This window comes from Lygodium microphyllum, chromosome 9, assembly GCF_053477565.2.
Source record: "Lygodium microphyllum isolate KBCC chromosome 9, Lygodium_microphyllum_v1.1.10, whole genome shotgun sequence".
In the NCBI taxonomy this organism is placed as follows: domain Eukaryota; kingdom Viridiplantae; phylum Streptophyta; class Polypodiopsida; order Schizaeales; family Lygodiaceae; genus Lygodium; species Lygodium microphyllum.
Genome location: NC_141143.1, coordinates 92092223 through 92098032, shown reverse-complemented (window position 1 = coordinate 92098032; position 5810 = coordinate 92092223).

The following is a 5810-nucleotide window of genomic DNA, read 5'->3' as shown; positions in this document are numbered from 1 at the left end:
CCAGATAAACCACTCAAGGAACCCACCAGTAGGAGAGAACCTAATACATAGACAAACCATCAACGCGCAGAAGTAGGACCAAGTAAGGGACACCGACGAAGTGGATTTGACGAGTCTACTGAACCTGATCGATAGCTTGGTGGAGCACGACAACTCGACAATAGCAGAAGAAAGTTCGAACCATAGATCTAACGAGGAATTCGACTTAGAAGCCTTTCCAAATGCTATTCAGAAGTTGGTCAGTAGTTACGACGCTCATGCTTGGTACGAGCACCGCAGTAGGATATCAGACGCTATCATCGCAGATCTAGAAGAGGAGAGAAAGCTGGCCCGCAAAGCATGGCTAAGTACAATAGGGATCAGCAGGCTAGGAGCCAAAGGCAAGGCATGGAGTTGCGAGAGGTGCAGCGGGTACTGAACTTGGTTGATAGGAATCGAACGGACCATGAGAGAGCATTAGAGTGAGACTTAACGCTGAGTGAGCTTCTCATGAAGCAGCTGCTCGATAACACATCTGTAGAGCAAAGTGCCACGACTCTAGTGACATCGCTGCTCGTAGGATTAGGAGCAGACCAGGGCTCAAAGAGCCAGGCTAAAATCCCTATTGTTGCCAAGCAACTCGATAAGTACCAACCCCATGACGATCCATACAGCTTTGTCGAGCAGTTCGAGCAAGTCTGCGAAGCCAACGGCCTCAACGACCTAGCTCAACGCTCTCAAGCATTCGGGCTTTACTTGGGCGACAAGGGTAGGACATGGTATACGAGCTTAGATAACGCAGGGCGAGCCAACTTCGATGGCCTCAAGGATCTCCATTAAGAGATGTGCCGAGCCCGGGTACTCCGAAAATCTACTAGTGCGCTTGATGAATGTCAAGCAGAAAGAGAAGGAGGACATTCGCGATTACGTGACCCATGTGCGGAGTCTCTTCAAGAGAATCCCTACTGGAGAGTGACCGACTGAAAGAGCAGTATCAATTGTATTCATTACCGGGATTCAGAACGAGGAACTATACAAGGCTTTGGCAGGCAACTCGAGCTTGCAGCAAGACGCGCTAGCCAGGGTCTTTAAGGAAGCCATACGAGTTGACGATCAGCTGAAGGAGCGGAGCTCCAAAAGCACGAACCTAGAAGAGACCAACTCACGAAGCTCAGAGAGAGCGTCAGCTTCGAGTGAGCGATCAGCCCCATCATCCTAGGATAAGGGGAAAACCACCGAAACGAACCAAGACTTGGCTGACGTTAGGATGGAACTAGCCAAGTTGCAAGACATGTTGATACAACCAACCTGCCCACACGTCCAATGCGTGTACTGTGGCAGAAACCACTTGGCTGGTCGAGTGTCAAGACCTTGCGCTAACTGTGGTAGGTTCAGTCATGATGTCGCGCATTGTAGATTGCCAAGGAGACTTCCATACTCACAACCATACGGCCAACCTTACCTAGTGAATAGGCTGCAGCCATTTTTCGAAAGGGGAGCCCCATTGGCCCTCCTTGCACCTAATGACATTAAGCTGGCCGTTCCTAGGATGGAAATAAATCCTACATGCATTCCTAGGCCACCTGGTCCTTACATAACCCACCCACCGAGTGACGCTCCTGTCCACTATGTGGAAGAACCGAACGAGGAGGAAGCTTACATATGCCCTTACCTCTTGCATGACGATGAGGGCAATTCTGCCCTCATGGATTACCGTCCCGTACCGGTGATGGTGTTAAGAAGAGGACGAGGTAAAGGCCTAGGAGGGCAGACGCGGGATCCAATCACCTGTTGGCCTAGGTCATGTCTCATCGTGCTGCCCTGAAAGGGAGCAGCAAAATAGAGACAAGGCTGACCAAAGGTGTGCTGAGTGCGGAATCAGCCATCTCTTCGTCGACTGCCCAAGGCGAAAGCCATCATCTAGCTCAGCCACAATGAGCCATCTGTCCCATTGGGGTTGTTCGATGTCGAGAACCATGATGGGGAGGCCACTCCTATCCCATTTCGAGTCATGACCGGTACCCAAACAAAGCAGGCTGGCATCTCTGCCAGGACCTAGCAATCTCGATGCAGCCTTGATAGGGAAGAAGAGCCATAGACGGCGCAGGAGGAAATTGAAAGCTAAAATCGTACTAAAAACGGAGAGTGCTACAACTCTGCCCGCTCGAAAGAAGGTCTTTGACACAGAAGCAGAGACGTCAGCCCCTAAGACGGCAAAAAATGGAAGTGCTAAGGTAGGGGAGTACCCGTACCCAAAGCGACAATTAGAGGCCATAGAAAAGGTGAAAGAATGGGTGAAGGAAGCCCAAGAGCATCTAAAAGACGATGAGCCCATCATAGAGGATGGGATTGATGATCTCCACAGCATAAGTACTCCAACCTCGCCCCCACAACCAAAGTCAAGAGAAGCAACTGCACCACAAGCGGTGCCGCTAAGGCCAAGCCTCGGCGCTGCTACAGGGCCGCGGTTCAGTCACGACCAATGGCCAGGACAATCTAGGTTAGGAGAGAAATGAACACCCAACAATCTCCTAGCCACATTGGTGACTACCCTTGTAACGCTTAGCCTGGGAGATCTGCTTAGGCAGTACCCCACCCTATGGCAAGATCTTAAGCAATGGGTTGAAGGGTCACAAGAGCAGGTCATGACAGACCCTCATGACCATGAGGCAGAAATGCAAATACCGAGTTTGACGCTGCACTCTATGCCTAAATCCTTGCACGTCAATGCCTTCTGGGAAGCCTCCGAGATGCATGCAGTCTTACTGGTCTTAGCCCTAGGCGATACAATGAGAAAGGGAATCGTAGACACGGGGGCTGGGGTTAGTGTGCTTAGCCACGCAGTGCTTCAGACTTGGGGAAACCCACCTATTGAGACTGCTAGGTTTAATGTCACACTAGCAAACGGTATGAGAGACTGGAGGACGAGAATCAGGAACTCGTAGAGATGCAGCGGGAGTACAAGCTCCTCCTGATGCAATATAAGGAACTGGAGTCAAAGACCGCCACCATTGAGCAGATGATGGAGGAGCTGAGCGCCAAAGAAGAGGAGAGAAGACAAGAGAGGGAGCAACAAAAAAAGGAGATCGATCAGCTACGCCTCGGGAAGAAAGAGCAAGACAACATGAGTAGAGAGCTCAAGGCCCAGGAGCAGAAGCTTGTAACCCTAGCTCAAAAGCAGGGGGAGAGCATGGAAGAAATGAGCAAAAGGGCTGAGGAATGGGCTATGCAGAACGAGACACGGGTGAAGGCACTGGCGCGGCGCCTCGCCTTGGTGGAGAAGGATAAAATCTTGGCAGAAAGCAAAGCGGATGCCGCCTAGACAGCCTTCACTGCCCAGCAAACAGGCCTTCCTCAATACACTACTGGATACAACTCAACCAAAGGGAAAGGAGCCGTTGGAGGTGGTGAAGAAGAAATTAAGCATCGCACACAGAGCCCTGCATGCGGGGCTGCATATGCCACCCCAACCTGCAGAGGTTAGACTGGGCTTAGAGGAGCAGCGAAAGTATCTACTACTGACTGGCCTAACCCGCTAGGAGGCAGATGCCCTCGGCTTTGAAGAAAGAGCACCACAAGAAAACTGGCAGGGGGAGAAAGTCGAACTCGAAGTCGACATAAACAGATTCAGAGAAGATGTAATCCTGCAGCCCCCCTCATCACACGATCAGGATCAGCAACAACCTGACCCGCCCCTAGACAGACAGGCCACCCTCAAGGAGCGAAGAAAAAAGCTGGTGGAAGAAGCCAGAAAAAGGCTGCAGGCCAAGCCAGTTGTGTGGCCATCCGCATCCCTCCCACCATGTCCCGAAGACCTCCCAATGCAATTCCACGCAGAACTAGTGGCCTGGGAACGACAGGAAATCGAAAAGGACCCTTTCTCGTTCAGCTTCCTTATGCCTGACAACCTGAGAAGGGTCCTGCCGATCAAAGTGATGGAGGAGGTGATCGCGGCTGGCAACCGACTAGGCCAAAGATGGCTGGATGACAGGGCAAGGACCCCCACCTTGTGGGGCATAGAGGAGGCCGAATTTTGGCAAGACAAAGTATATGAAGTGCCACACACAGTAAGGGGCTACGATTGCCAACCGCTCTAGAGAAGGCGAATATGTAATACCAACATGCTCGCCTGGATGGCATTTTGTAACACCCTACCCTATGAGCAGAATGACCCCACGTTCATGGCATATCCTCGTAGGGTAGGCGTGGATTTTTTCGCTGCCCTCCATGGGAGGCATGACTTCCCTGTCATCTACAATTCCAATGCCATCTCCTTTGAGGACACTCTACTTTTTAATCTAGGAAGCCTACCCGCCTCCATGACGCACTTCCTCGCTGAGTTCTCCTCCTGTTCAGATCCCGCTTTCATAACCACTTGTAATTACCTTAGGCTCCTTAAGCTCCTACTTAAGCAAGATCCGCACCGCAAGAAAACGGCTTGCCTCCCCTCTTTTTTGATCCTAATGCTATTGATAGCTGCGCTATTACCCGCTTAATGATGAGAGCTAGCCTACTACCTTCCTTTTGCCTAGCTCTCCTAGAGGATATGAGCGACAGCCAATTCACTAGGTGTAATCACCCCTTCCTATCCACCACCTCTCTCCACGTCCGCATGAACCTGAAAGGGTACATGCAAAGCCACCAATTTTTACGCAAATCCATCCACCCTCCCTCCCCCCTCATTCCGACGACAAGAATTAGACTTGGCTGTTCTGCTCCTGATATAATACTATCCCTAAATGTATAAAAAAAAAGACAAGAAACGAAGCAAAGAAACGCACGATCACTGCACCTAGGGGTCCTTAAGTTAGGCGTGTCCGGTGGCTTCGGTCAGCCAGCTCCGCTCCTAACCCCCTAGCCCTTTTTGATCCCCCACATCATGCATAGGGCACATCAACGGCAGGACACACCTAGGGAGGTAACACTCACCTATGGTTAGACCTGTCACCCTAAGCCACTGGCACCACACCCCCTTGGCACAAATGGGGTCCTCAAGTGTGGGACATCACCCGAGCTTGCCTGTGGTTAGACCCACCTCCCCATTCCACTAGCACGAGCACATTGCACCAACACGCTGAGGACAACACTCCCCTTAGGTAAAGCACCGCACCCTCTTCTTCAGGTACACCAAAAGCGCACAACCACCAACTTCGGAGGCCCTCGTCCACCCATGCAATCCAATGAGCTACTCCGACGAACATCATTCTTGAGCTTCCACAAGCACCTAAGTCTCCATGTGGCCATCACCCTTGCACCAACGCCAAAGTGCCATGGGATTGGCACCCATCTAGGAGGGGGGTAATGTTAACCCCAAGTCGAGATGGCGGAAAAATGAAGGAAAAAGCAAAAGGAAGATGGGAAAAGAGCAAAGATATGCAGGCGGCCTCTAAAGATGAACCGGGGCAAAAAGCGCAACCTTAAAAGAAAAGGCGCCTCAAAAAACTCAGAAAATTCTTGTAAAAGAGCACCAGGCTCCCTCCTGTGCCAATTGTAAAATATTAGATAGGTGTAGGCTAGAGGCACAAGGCTAGTAGAGGGAAACAGAAAAATCACCTTGCCACAGTGGCCGGTCATGTAAAAAAGGGATGGGTGCCCATGGGATTTTAGGGTTTGTATATATAAAGTTCAAAAAGTGAATAAGAGATCATTCTTTGGTGTGTGGCAAAAGGAGTCTTCTTCTTCTTCTCTCCTTCTCACCTTCTTGCTTGTGTGTGCTCTTGAGAGAGGGAGTGTGAGAGTGTGAGGGAGTGGGTGTGTGTGAGAGTGAGGGATCAAGAGGGTGAAGCTCTTCACCATCTCCTCTTCTCTTCTTCTCTTCCCTTCTCTCTTCT